This window comes from Gorilla gorilla, chromosome 21 (genome assembly GCF_029281585.2).
Source record: "Gorilla gorilla gorilla isolate KB3781 chromosome 21, NHGRI_mGorGor1-v2.1_pri, whole genome shotgun sequence".
NCBI classification, from domain to species: Eukaryota; Metazoa; Chordata; class Mammalia; order Primates; family Hominidae; genus Gorilla; species Gorilla gorilla.
In genome coordinates, this window is record NC_073245.2 from 28682594 (window position 1) to 28696929 (window position 14336).

At 43.6% G+C, this 14336-nt stretch overlaps 1 protein-coding gene and 1 long non-coding RNA gene across 3 annotated transcripts in view; one reads left to right on the top strand and one right to left on the bottom strand.

The window, feature by feature from the left end:
- Window positions 1-14336, top strand: part of DTD1 (D-aminoacyl-tRNA deacylase 1) — a 171549-nt gene that overhangs the window by 91427 nt on the left and 65786 nt on the right. The gene's annotated exons all lie outside the window — the stretch shown is intronic.
- On the bottom strand, window positions 279-14199 carry LOC109024403 (uncharacterized). Of its 2 annotated transcripts, XR_010132213.1 has the most exons (4): window positions 13940-14198; window positions 11746-11921; window positions 7204-7252; window positions 279-1092 (listed from the first exon to the last, which is right to left on the bottom strand). It is a non-coding gene; the product is annotated as an uncharacterized lncRNA (long non-coding RNA). The 2 variants fall into 2 exon arrangements; XR_002003907.3 differs by lacking the exon at window positions 11746-11921 and having other exon boundaries at window positions 13940-14199.

Consider the following 14336-nt stretch of genomic DNA (forward strand, 5'->3'; position numbering starts at 1 on the left):
AGTTCACTGTAAACTCAAACTGGGCTGAAGCAGTCCTCCCACCTCAGCTTCCTGAGTAGCTGGGCCTGTAGGTGCATACCACCATGCCCTGGCATATTTAAAAAGTTTCTTTTGAAGAGACGGGGTCTCACTGTATTGCCCAGGCCAGTCCCAAACTGCTAACCTCAAGCCATCCTCCCAATTACTGAGTTTACAAATGTGAGCCATTGCACCCAGCCACAAACAGTTTTGATAAGAGGCTTCTGGAAGGAAAGAGGAAGGCTAGAAGGCTCCAGAGATCAGCTCACAAGACACAGCCAACCCTTTAGAGTATGTTGAAGGAAATATGTGGCAAGGGATAAAGGTGCTGGAAGGAGAGAGAATCCACCCCAAGCATGTATAAAGCCAGACCTGTTTTCCTCCTTATACATAGCTGCCAGTTGGGTGCACATGACGGGTGTATGTGAGAGTGCTTTCTGCCGTGGACCTGTGGCCATGGGTGGCTGTGTGAATGTGCAGGGGGGCAGAGGCGCCAGGAAGGGAGAAGGTATGGCAGACATCCTTGGGGAGGCAGGAGTGACTGAGCTCTGCGCCTCGCTCCAGCTTCAGTGGCTCCATGGCAGACACGTGGGTGACCGAGTCTCTCTCTCATATGTGCATTTGGGTTTTGTTGTTGCTGCATACTCAACTCTGGCTTAGTACAGATTCCTAGGGCTAAAAACCAAATCAGCACATTTCATACTCTGTGGTTTGTTTTAGCTCTCTTTTCTCAAAGCTAAATACCTAAGTAGGAACTTGTGCTTTGATGTGACATCCCAAATGTACCTTCTTTGATGCAGCCCAGAGTGTGTTGTAGTCACACTGAACAATGGGAATAGGAGAAGGGAGAAAGCCAGGCAGATAAGTTCCCCTCTTCCTTCTCCCCTTCAGTGTACACCAAGTCATGGTTTTTCTTTTTGCTTGCCCAGAGAAAGTCCTGTGTGCTGCGCCAACTTCAGTGTCATTTGTAGGCCCATCGTAAAGTGGGAGCCTGTAGGGCCTTTGCATCATGTCCCAGTCCTTCTTACTTCCCTTCCCAGTGGCCTCACTTTTGTCGCCCTGGTTCTGCACCTGCTAAAGAAAAGTGTCAGCCTCAGGTTCTGTTTCCTGGAGGATCCAGACTGAGACACACATTTACAGAAATCAATGACATATGTATTTCTCCTACGTTGAGATATAGAATATCCACCATAGTTTGTGTCCTCTTTTTATTTAAAGAGATTTTATAAACATTTTCCCCATTTGAAATATTCTTCTCTAGCATGATTATAAATGGCTGCAGAGTTTTCCATAATGTGAATGTATCAGCTTTTAAAAACCAATCTCCTGTTGTTGGATATTTAGGCAGTGTGTGCCCTTGCACATCTATTTTTGCATATATACCTATGGTAATTTCTGCAGGATAAATTCCTAGAAGTGGAATTCCAGTTATATTGTTTTATATATAGTTATATATGGCCAGTTAGCCTTCCAAAAAGTTTATAATTTACCTTCCCAGCAGCAAAGTATAAGAGTACTTGTTTTTTTGGATTCTTCCCAATATTGTATATGCTTTAAAAATCCATGTCAATTTAGTAGGTGACAAGTGATCCAGCTGGAATTTACATGTCATTTCTTATATGTGAGGTTGAACCTTTTAAACATATATTTATTAGCTGTGTGTGTGTGTGTGTGTGTGGTGTGTGTGTGTGTGTGTGTGCATGTGCATTTGTGAATTGCCTGTTCCTGTCCTTTGCTGGTTTTTATCTTTTTAATGGCGGTGTTCTTTTTCTTATTGATGTGTGTGTTCTCTGTTGTCCACCGTGTTCTTCCTTGTAGCAGACCATGGCTCTGGCCCTACTCAAAGACCAGATTAGAGCAGAAAGTCTTGGGGAAGAGATTTTATGAGAAGTTGCACCACCACAATGCAGACTCACTCAGACCTTCCACAAATATTTATTTAGCACTGACTTTGTGCCAGGCACTGTCTAGACACTTGGGATTTAGCAGTGAACATAAAAAGATACATACAGAGCTTAGATTCTGGTCTATTGGGGGTTGTATGGAGCTATGGGAAATGGTGCAAAAGCAGACAGGTGTGCCAGGTGGTGATGAAGGTGATGGAGAAAATTCAGGCAGAGGAGAAGGATGGGGCTTCCTAGTGGGCTGCATTTTTAGGGAACCATTTGAGTCAAGACCTATGCCAGGGGGCAATCATGCAGAGGTCTAAGGAAGGACATTCTAGGTAGAGGGAACTTCCAGGTTGGGTCCCAGAGAGGGCCAGTGCTGGTTGAGTTTGAGGAACTATGACAGCACACAGGGTGTGAGGGTGGCAGTGTTGGTGGAGGGAGGTGAGGGGGTGTCAGGACCAGGGACACAGGGCCTCAAATCTGAGCAGCTTTACAAATAGCAAGTTAAGAGGGATTAGAACTTGTACAGGAGTGTAGTTTGCTGAAGTGCCTTCTGATAAAGGAGAAATCTCTTCCACAGTGATAGCCCAGGTTAGACTTAGTGAACTGTAGGAAGTAAAAGGAGGTATTTATAGTGTATTATGTTTGTAAAACATAAATACAGGGTTTTCTTTTTTTTTCTTTTTCTCTTTTTTTATTGAGATAAGGTTTCTGTCACTCAGGCTGGAGTACAACGGCATAAGCATGGCTCACTGCAGCCTTAATCTCCTGTGCTCAAGTAATCCTCCTACCTCGGCCTCTGGAGTAGCTGGGACTATAGGCATGCCCAACTAATTTTTTATTTTTTGGAGAGACGGGGTCTCACTATGTTGCCAATGCTGGTCTTGAACTCCTGAGCTCAAATGATTCTCTCACCTTAGCCTCCCAAAAGTGTTGAGATTACAGGCACAAGCCACTGTGCCTAGCCAAAATAGGATTTTGAATGATGGGGTGCACAGTCTTTGGACAGTAACAGTAACAAAGAAGACAGTTTTGTAGAATTGGAGAAAATGTGTTTGCAGAAGGCTGTTTGGACTTGTGCCTTCTTAATCTTTAAGCAAGGTATCATCACATCCCACTTCAGAGGTGGTTGTTAGTTGATTCTCCCTTCACCATTCATCAAAAGAACAGTCTGATGCCAGGGGCTAGTTTCAAAGAGTAAAACGGAATATCTCTTTATTTCTTTTAATTAATAAAACCCATGCATGGTCCATCTATATTTGAAGCTGAAGTTATGTCAGTATAAGAACATAGTTCCTTGGTTCTCAGAAGATGTTTATTCATTCACTAATCAATTTTTTCACCTATCAAATATTATCATTTACCTACTATGCCACGCACTAGGCATTTGGGATACCATGATGAACAAAACTGACACAGACCCTCTCCTCACTGAGTCTTTGGACTTGGGATCAGGCAGACATTTTTGAAATAATTCTACAAATAAGTATTAATTATAACCTGTGATAAGTGCCATGAAATGTAAGTACAAAGTGTCAGAGGAGTGTGAACCTAGACTCATGCAGGGTACAGGAACTCTTCCCTGAGGAAGAGAAGCTGAGCTAAGGAAAAGGGTGTAATGAGGTGAAGTGGGATGGGAAGAGCACTCCAGGGAGAAGGAGCAGCACATGCAACAGTCCCGAGACAGGGTGACCCTGCGGTTTTCCTACATAATGTCAGGGGACTACAGCGTAACACTTTGGGGGCATAAACTATTACCTTTTGGATATCTGGAAGGTCACTTGCCGGGAATGACCCATCTTGCTATACTGGATTGCCAAGTGTTATTTTTGTTGTCTGCTCTCATTTTATCTTCTAGTGTTTGGTTTTTTAGCTATGAAGCATTCACAGAAATGATCAGAGCCAAGATCTCCTTCCAGGAATGTGGTGTTTAATTGGGTAACCCGTGTACCTGGGAGAAAATGCCCACAGAATATTGAGTAGGAAGCAGGAAGTCCTTGCCCTGATCCTCATTCCCTGGGGTGGGCTGTGGGGGGTGGGGAGGTATGTGTTAGCAGGTGGAGCTAGCAGCAGCCAGGAAGGCATGACCCAATGAGAAATAAAAAATTCAGAACCCTCTGAAAGCATTGCAGAATCTGATGGGAATTGGAATTAGAAACATTGTGTGCATTTCTAATACTTGTGCTAGGAAAAAGACTATAGCTGTGTTAATGTTTAATGCGTGGACCGTAATAGAGAGCTGAACAGCTCTCCACGGCCCCGTTTTTCCATTCGTTTCCGGAATAAAGAAGCTGGTTCTATTTTAGGCTTGTATTTGGGAAGTGGACTTTACCAGAATGGGAGTCTGAGGCCAGAGTTGCCTTTTCCCTCCCATGTGAACAGGTACAGTTGAGAGGTGAAGAATGGTGTGCTCTGCCCTCCACTGCCCGCCCCCTTTGTATGTGTGTTATGTGAAATTTTAAGGGGGTATATGGAGTTTGGTGATTTAAAATTCTTTACCAGTTTTCTCTCTAGATTTTCATAGAATCACCTATAGACTTTCTTTAGGGTACCTCTGTTAGGGACAGAAAAAGGGAATGAAATATACACCAGTTTCTTGTTGTTTTCATTTTTAGCATTCATTTGAGCAGGGATGCAACTGAGGCTTTAGTTTGCCCTTGGATTAAAGTTATCCTCTGTCTCAGTAGGCAGGTTTATTTGGACAGTGGCATATGGAGAGGGTCAATGGGGGCAGGAAGGTTGTTGGTATTTTATCACTAACATTGTTTAAAATTACAGTGCATGTGGACAATAAAAACCATAATGACTTTTTTATTATTTGTTTTAAAACTATCTAGACCAGCACTGTCCAATAGAATTTTTTGCAGTGTTGCAGATATTTTACATCTCACTGTCCAGTACATTGGACACTAGCCACTTGTGACTAATGAGCACTCTAAATGCAGTTAGACTGTGGAACTTAAATTTTAATTAAAAATTTTTTCATAAGTTTAAATTTAAGCCGGGTATGGTGGCCCATGCCTGTAGTCAGTCCTAACTACTTGGGAGGCTGGGGCAGGAGGATCACTTGAGCCTGGGAGTTCAAGGCTACAGTGAGCTCAGATTGTGCCACTGTACTCCAACCTGGCTGACGGAGCAAGACATTGTCGCTCAAAAAATAAAAAATAAAAAAAATAGCGGCTGGGTATGGCGGCTCGTGCCTTAATCCCAGCACACTTTGGGAGGCTGAGGCAGGAGGATTACTTGAGGCCAAGAGTTCAAGACCAGCCTGGGGCAACTTAGCGAGACCTTGTCTCTATGAAAAACAAAAATAAGCCAGGCGTGGTGGTGTGTGTCTGTACTCCCAGCTACTTAGGAGGCTGAGGTGGGAGGATCACTTGAGCCCAAGAGTTCAAGACTGCAGTGAGCTGTGATCACACCACTGCATTTCAGCCTGGGTGACAGAGCAAGACCCTGTCTCTAAAAAAAAAAAAAAAAAAAAAATTAAAAAATAATTTTACCCATGTAAAAAATTGAATTATTTGTTTTTGTCTTGTTGATTTTTTAAAAATTTCTTGTAGATTTTGGATTTTAGACCTTTGTCAGATGCATAGTTTGCAAATATTTTCTCCCATTCTATAGGTTATCTGTTTACTCTATGGATAATTTCTTTCACTGTGCAGAAGCTCTTTAGTTTAATTAGGTTCCACTTGTTAATTTTTGTTTTTGCTGCAATTGCATTTGGGGACCTAGCCAAATTCTCTAGCAAAGCTTATGCCAAGAGGGTATTTCCTAGGTTTTTCTTTCAGTATTTTTATAGTTCAAGGTCTTACATTTAAATCTTAATCCATCTTGAGTTAATTTTTGCATATGGTGAAAGGTAGGGGTCCAGTTTCATTCTTCTACATATAGCGAGTCAGTTATCCCAGCATCCTTTATTAAATAGGGAGTGCTTTCCCCATTGCTTATTTTTGTCACCTTTGTCGAAGATCAGATGGTTGTAGGTGTGCAGCCTTATTTGTGGGTTCTGTATTCTGTTACATTAGTCTGTATGTCTGCTTTTGTACCAGTATCATGCTGTTTTGGTTACTGTAGCCTTATACTATAGTTTAATGTCAGGTAATATGATGCCTCTGGCTTTGTTCTTTTTGCTTAGGATTGCTTTGGCTACTTGGGCTCTTTTTTGGTTTCCTATAAATTTTAGGATAGTTTTTTCTGTTTTTATGAAAAATGACATTGGTATTTTGATAGAAATGGCATTGAATCTATAAATTGCTTTGGGCAGAATTTTAACATGGGCAAAGGACATGAACAGACACTGCTCAAAAGAAGTCATATACATGGCCAACAAACGTGGAAAAATGCTTGTTGTCACTAATCATCAGATAAATGCAAATCAAAACCACAATGAGATACCATCTCACACCAGTCTAAATGGCAATTTTAAAAATTAAAAATGAACAGAAGCTGGCAAAGCTGTAGAGAAAAGAAAATGCTTATACCTTGTTTGTGGGAATGTAAATTAGTACAGCCACTGTGGAAAGCAGTTTGGAGATTTCTCAAAGAACTTAGAACTATTAATATCATTCAACCCAGCAATCCCATTACTAAGTATGTACATACCCAAGTGAAAATAGATTGTTCTACCAAAAAGACACATGTACTTATATGTTCATCACAGTGCTATTCATTCTAGCAAAGACATGAAATAGTCTAAGTGCCCATCAGCAGTGGACACATAAAGAAAATATGGTACATATACCCCATGGAATGCTCTGTAGCCATAAAAAGAACAAAATCATGTCCTTTGCAGCAACATGGATGCAGCTGGAGGCCATTATCCTAAGTGAATTAATGCAGGAGTGGAAAACCAAATACTGCTTCTCACTAAGAAGTGGGAGCTAAACACTGAGTACACATGGAAGTAAAGATGGGAACAGCAGACACTGGAGACTACTAGAGCAGGAAAGGAGGGAAGGGGATGTGGGCTGAAAAACTACCTATTGGGTACTATGCTCATGACCTGGGTGATGAGATCATCTGTACCATAAACCTCAGCATCACACAATATACCCAGGTAACAAACCTACACATGTACCCTCTGAATCAAAAATAAAATTAAGAAAAGAAAAATTTAAATAGCCACACATGGCTAGTGGCTACCATATTGGACAGTGCAGGGCTAGACAATGTCCCACCTTGTTGCCTGCATCTGGGGTGCATGCATTACTCCTACTCCCCAGCCTCAGCCCCTACTGCTTGAAGAATCTCACACCTGGTCAGCATAAAGCCAGTTTTCAGGCTGCCACTTACTTACCTTTTGGTGTCTGTGCCATGAAAAGAGGCAGAGACCAAAGAGGTTGTGCCTATGTAAAAGGAAAAAAAAATTAGCACCTTACTTACAACTTAGGGCACAATAAAGCATGTATCTAAGAACATACTTTTATTGTCTACTGATTACCAATGATGTGAGAGCCACACCCCAAACTGTGTTCTCCTCCATAGTTTATTCTTCACTTTAGTGTACACATTGGCCAATGCAAGGACTTAATGATCTCCCTCTTTCATGTGTAATTAAATATTAACATGATACCCAAGACAAGGAGTTTGATGTTTGCTGATTTGAGGCCTTGTTTGTAAGTGATGGAGGTAATGAAATGGTTTCTAACTTCTTAGAGAAAAGTCTCTGGCACGTAGCATCTCCATTCATATTTGCCACAAGCTCTCTGTATCTCTGCTTCCTTTGGCTATTTGCCAGGGGGAATGCCTTTTATCTGCAGGTTTGGGGCAGGCTAGGGGGAGAAGAGGTCATTTTACTCTGCCTTTATGACAAGGTTAACTGGTTTCATCAGGCTAGTACAAGCCACCATGAATGGATCCACTCATTGAGGGAAGAAGACAAATGCCTGCTAGCTATGGCACTGATTCGGTTGTTGCTGAGGTCAGTAGCTCAAAGGGATGCACTAAAGGCAGAGCCATCTGGGCTGGAGTCAGGAGGAGCCCCACTGACTGCCTGGAAGGAGAGCTGAGGCTCTGAACCTTGGCTCCTAGCACTTGGCACCATACGCCTATAAATTATGTTTACTTTTTATGAAATCATCCCTGAAAAATCTTTCTGCCAAACAGGATAGAGCTGCATGTGAATTAATCAGCACTCTTATTAAAATACATCAGTTATCTTTTATTTTGCTATATGCTACTTGTACATCATTTGGACATTTTCTAGAAACAGGACATGGATTTTTTTTTTTTTTTTTTTTGAGACAGAGTCTTGCTCTGTCTCCCAGGCTGGAGTGCAGTGGCACAATCTCAGCTCACTCACTCCACCTCCTGGGTTCAAGCGATTCTCCTGCCTCAGCCTCCCAAGTAGCTGGGATTACAGGCGCGTGTCACCACGCCTGGCTAATTTTTTTGTCTTTTTAGTAGAGACGGAGTTTCACCATGTGGGCAAGGCTGGTCTCCAACTCCTGACCTCCAGTGATCCACCCGCCTCGGCTTCCCAAAGTGCTGGGATTACAGGCGTAAGCCACTGCACCCGGCCAACAAAATTATCCTTTGCTTTTCTTTTTGACCTTGTATTTCTCTTTATTGTGGTGGTTGGTGGTGGATGGGAAGGGAGGGAACATTTGTTTATATGACTCTTTTATGTAAATGAAGAGAAGTTAGTCAGTGAATAACATTGTTTGTTGTTTTCTGCCAGCTTTTCTTGTAATAGAAAAATTGAGGGCCAGGTGCGATGGCTCATGCCTGTAATCCCAGCACTTTGGGAGGCTGAGGCGGGTAGATCACCTGAGGTCAGGAATTCGAGGCCAACCTGACCAACGTGGCAAAACCGCATCTCTACTAAAACTACAAAAATTAGCTGGGTTTGGTGGCACATGCCTGTAATACCAGCTACTCGGGAGGTTGGGACATGAGAATCGCTTGAACCTAGGAGGCGGAGGTTGCAGCGAGCCAAGGTTGCGCCATTGCACTGCAGCCTGGGTGACAGAGCGAGACTCCATCTCAAAAAAAAAAAAAAATTGTCTTCTGCATGGATCACACTTATTTATTAGACATTTATTTGTTTTCTCCCTTTGCTCCTTAACCAAGCACCTTGAAAGCAGCACCCTTATCCCCATTGTGTATCCAGTCTCAGTGAGGTGTTCACAGAGAGTGGGCACATGCAGGGACCACAAGCCCATCAGTAAACGAGCAGGACGTTAGAAATTAGGAGTTAGATCTGTGCTGACCAACATGCTAGCACCAGCCACGTGTAGCCATGAAAATTAAATTAATAAAAAATTTTCCTTAGCTGCACTAGCCACGTTTCAAGTGCTCAGTAGCCTTGTGTGTCTAGTGACTACTGTATTGCACAGCACGGATGCAGGAAGTCTCCATCACATTGAAGGTTCTACCTGACAGCACCATGGTCGACCTTTCTGGAATGAGCTTGTTTAGTCTGCAGATGTTGCTGAGTATCTTCTCAGACCCTGTTCTGACCACAGGGATGCTGTGAGGAGCAACAAAGGCCAGGCTTGGCACTCACAGAGACACCATCTGGGTGAGGAACAAGGTGTGAGAAGTGAACGAAATTCTTACATCATAAATGTCAGTACCGCAGTGCTCACGGCTCCCTGGGGATACAGGAGTAAGATCCTATTCCCTCTTCTCAGCAGGGAAGAGAGATAATTAAGCATCATATTTTACAAATGGGGAGACAGATTAGTGCAGGTAAATTGAGCCCACCCATGCCTTGCAGTTGGTCCCTTTGCCTCTCTGAGCTGCATCTTCTTACCCTGGTTAGTGGGGCGTTTAGAACGTGTTCTCCAGAGCATTGGTGAGGCCTCCAAAGAAAATGTGTGAAACCTTCTGCTTAGCACTCACCATTTAATACATTGAGGCTATTATTACGGTAACCTTTCATACTATAAAACTGGTTTGGAAGCTAATAAGCAACCTCAGCTAGAGGCCGCGGGAAGGGGAGGCCTTTACTGGGAAAGGGAACAACTGGGTTAGGGAGCAGCAGCTGGGCCTTCCAAAATGATTGCATTTCCCTGAGGGGGACATGCCTCGGTGAGATTCTTGTAAATGGAACACTTTGCAGACTCCTACTTTTTTTATATACAGGTCACAAATTGCATTTATTTGTAGACATCTAGAAAACAATCAAAAGTGTGTATATCACTCTGTATAGATCTTATTAATAATTTTATTTGGACAAGAGAACTTATGCCACAGCAGTCTTACACAGCATGGTTAAAGACTGCAGTACCCCCAAGAGTGGTTTCAGGTATGTACAGTATGTGAAGAAAAAGTGGCACCTCAGAGCCACCATGATCAAGTTAAAAACGCCCGACGTATAGTATATGTGCCAATAGATTCCCTTCAGGTCATGACCAGCATGAAAAATATCAGGACACAGATACTCAGCACATGTTCTGCAAATGTGTCCTGCAGTATCTTGCAGTTAAGAGTTAAAATCAGATCCTGCTTCCATGTTAGCATCAAGCCCTTAGGAGAAATGAAAAAATCCTTTTTCCCTTGTACAAACGTCAGCGATGATTCACACATAGAGCTGGAGTGGGCTGGGTAGCTGGCCACAGAACCCAACCAGTCCTTGCCTGGGAGAAAATGAGATTGATACTGAAGGTCTCTCATTCAGGCGCACATCTGCCTCTGGTTGTAAGAATTTCATTTATTGGTTGGTAAATAAAACCAGGAGAAAGCAATGCAGGTCTCCGGGAATCTCATCCCTTCCATAAGGGAAATGCTCTGCCTATGCCAGCCCCCTCCCACTCCGCCTCCCCCTCCGCCTCCCCCTCCCCTCCCCTCCCCGTCCCTCCCTCCCTCCCTCCCTTCCTTCCTCCCTTCCTTCCTTCCTTCCTTTTCTTTCCCTCCCTCCTTCCTTTACTTCTTCCCTTCCCTTGCTTTCCTTCCCCTTCCCTTTCCTTCCCTTTCCCGTCCCCTTCTTCCCCTTCCCCTTCCTGTTCCTCTTCTTCCCCTTCCCCTTCTCCTTCTTCCCCTTCCCCTTCCCCTTCTTTCCCTCCCCCTTCTTTCCCTTCCCTTCCCTTCCTTTCCTTTCCCTTCCCTTCCTTTCCCTTTCCTTCCTTTCCCTTCCCTTCCCTTCCCTTCCCTTCCCTTCCCTTCCCTTCCCTACCCTTCACTTCCTTCCCTTCCCTTCCCTTCCCCTCCCTTCCCCTCCCCTCCCCTCCCCTCCCCTTCCCTTCCCTTCTTTCCTTCTCTCTCTCTCTCTCCTTCTGCCCTCCCTCCCTTTTTCTGTTTCTTCCTCCCTTTCCTTTTCCTCTGACAGGGTCTTGTTCTGTTGTCCATGCTGGAGTGCAATGGTGCAGTCATAGCTCACTTCAGCCTCAACCCCCAAGGCTCAAGTGATCTTCCTGCCTCAGCCTCCCAAGTTGTTGGGACTACAGGCGCGTGCCACTACACAGGCTAATTTATTTTTAATTTTATTTTTGTAGAGATGGGGTTCTCACTATGTTGCCCAAGCTGGCCATGGATTCCTGGGCTCAAGAAATTCACCTGCCTCAGCCCCTCAAAGCGCTGGGATTATAGGCGTGAGCCACTGTGCCTGGCCCACGTTTTATTCAGTCAGGAAGATAGGAGGATTTAAGGCTTTGGTGACAATTATAATAGTCTTGAGAAATTGTTTTCCCTTAAAGTCAAGGTGTTTTGTAGACTCCTATTTGACCATATTTCAATGGATGCTGTTGTCATATCTGCACCCAGGCTGCATTGTCTTCTGTAAAGAGCACATCTCTGCTCCAGAATCTTCCCTAGAATTTTCCAGGAGCGAGGGGAGTGTGGGCCTCATATGTCACCTTCCTGCCTGTGCGTATTCCCCCACCTCTCAGACACTCACGTCTTTGAGCAAGTCAGGCCGCCTGTCTCGGAGTCTCATTGTAGGTGAAAATGGGGACGTGCAGGGCCTTGCCAAGACCAGGAAAGATGACATCTGTAGTTTCCACGTCTTTCTCGGTCTCAGGTGGTTTGGTTACCCCAGCCCTTCAGGTCAGGTGCCCTCCTAGACTGGGGGTCCTGCGGTCATGATGGATGCTCAGATTAGGGAGGAAATTCATGGGCGTGACTGACACACTGAGTCAGCAGAGTCTAGAAAAGGTCACTGTGCTCACAGGTGAACTGTAGTTTTTGTTTGTTTGTTTGTTTTTGTTTTTGAGACAAAGTTTTTCTCTTGTTGCCCAGGCTGGAATGCAATGGCGCCATCTCGGCTCATTGCAACCTCCGCCTCCCGGGTTCAAGCGATTCTCCTTCCTCAGCCTCCCAAGTAGCTGGGATTACAGGCATGCACCACCACACCCAGCTAATCTTGTAGTTTTAGTAGAGATGGGGTTTCTCCATGTTGGTCAGGCTGGTCTTGAACTCCCGACCTCAGGTGATAACGCCCACCTCGGCCTCCCAAAGTGCTGGGATTACAGGCGTGAGCCACTGCCCCTGGCCTGAACTGTAGTTTTTACTGCTTCCATTTAAAATCTGAGAAACTGGAGAAAAATCTTGTACTCAAGATTGGATAAATCTCTTAAAAGTTATTTAAAGCAGCCAGGTGCGGTGGCTCATGCCTGTAATCTCAGCACTTTGGGTGGCAGAGGCGGGCAGATCACAAGGTCAGGAGATCACGACCATCCTGCTAACACGGTGAAACCCCGCCTCTACTAAAAATACAAAAAAATTGTCCAGGCGTGGTGGTGGGTGCCTGTAGTCCCAGCTATTCGGGAGGCTGAGGCAGGAGAATGGCGAGAACCTGGGAGGCGGAGCTTGCAGTGAGTGGAGATCGCGCCACTGCACTCCAGTCTGGGCGACAGAGTGAGACTCTGTCTCAAAAAAAAAAAAAAATTATTTAAAGCAACATTACAAAAACATTGAATACAATAAGAAAACCAATGTGCTTAATACAACTATTTTGATTCCTTATTTCTTCATAGTGTTTTGCAGATATTCACATGTCCTTCTTATTGATGTAATCGTCATGAACTTTTTCACTTAAAGCTTTACCATTTTCAGTGAGGGTGACTAAATTTTATATAGTGGTAGAGTATTCCTTAAACAAAATGCTTGGGATTAGAAGTGTTTTGGATTTTTTCAGATTTTGGAATATTTGCATTATACTTATTGGTTGAGAATCCCTAATAGAAACATTCAAAATCCAAAATTCTCCAGTGAAATTCACTTTGAGTACAACCTTTCAGGATCGTGTCTGTTCTCAAAAAATTTTGGGTTTTGGAAGATTTTGGATTTCAGATTTTTGGAGTGTGGATATTCAACTCACATAATTTTTGTTTGTTTTTTTGTTTTTGAGACAGAGTCTCGCTCTTTTGCCCAGGCCGGAGTGCAGTGGCGCTATCTCGGCTCACTGCAAGCTCCACCTCTCGGGTTCATGCCATTCTCCTGCCTCAGCCTCCCGAGTAGCTGGGACTACAGGCGCCTGTCACCGCGCCTGGCTAATTTTTTGTATTTTTAGTAGAGACGGGGTTTCACTGCGTTAGCCAGGATGGTCTCAATCTCTCAACTCATATAATTTTTATGTTTGCATGCTATTTATTAAATCAGTCTACCATAACTTTACTCTTGGACATCTAGATTAATTTTTCACAATTATAAGTAGTATGCAAGTGATCATCTCTATTCTGATAATACTTTTCTTTGACTGAAGAGAATTCCAAGAAATGGGTATGAACACCTTTGTATGAGCAAATCAGTAAAACTTTAGCAAATCACACATTTTTACTATTCTGATAAGCTTTTCTAGGATCTGCTGATGTATATGTTTTTAACAATAATTACATAGTTCAGTTCTGTATTATTAACTTGAAATGATCTTAAATTTTTATCACAGAAAATATTAAACACATGTACACTGGACAATAGAGTCTGTCGAACCCCCATGTGTCCAGCATCAGTGGACACCCAGGATGGCAGCTCTGATTTTGTCAACCCTTCAACATCCTCTATTACTTTGAAGCAAATCTCAGTGTTATTTCATCTATACATATTTAGTGATTTATTTTTTTAACCTCTACATTTACATCCAAAGTCCTTACCTTGTCTTTCTAGCTGAATAACCCACATGCGTTAAGCATCCCCTGTGGACAGTGGGAAACCATTGACTGTTTCGGAGCAGAGGAAGGATAAAGTGGTGAGAACTGTACTTTGTAGAATGAACTTGTTAGCTGTCTGCAGGATGCTTGATGTGGAAACACCTGAAAGTGAGGAGCTGGTCATCCATGTCCAGCCCTCCAGCTGTGATGCTGCTGCTCAGCTCATTCCCATTCCCTCCTCCCGCTCCCTGCCTGCATCTGTCTTCTTACCCTCTTATGAATAGTTGGTGACTGAGCCCTGCCATGGCTGAAAGTCACAGTCAAATAGAATTCTCAGTTAAAAAGTTCCTTAAACAATAGGAACATTTGATTTTCTTTCATGAGTTCCGAGGCCCGAGCC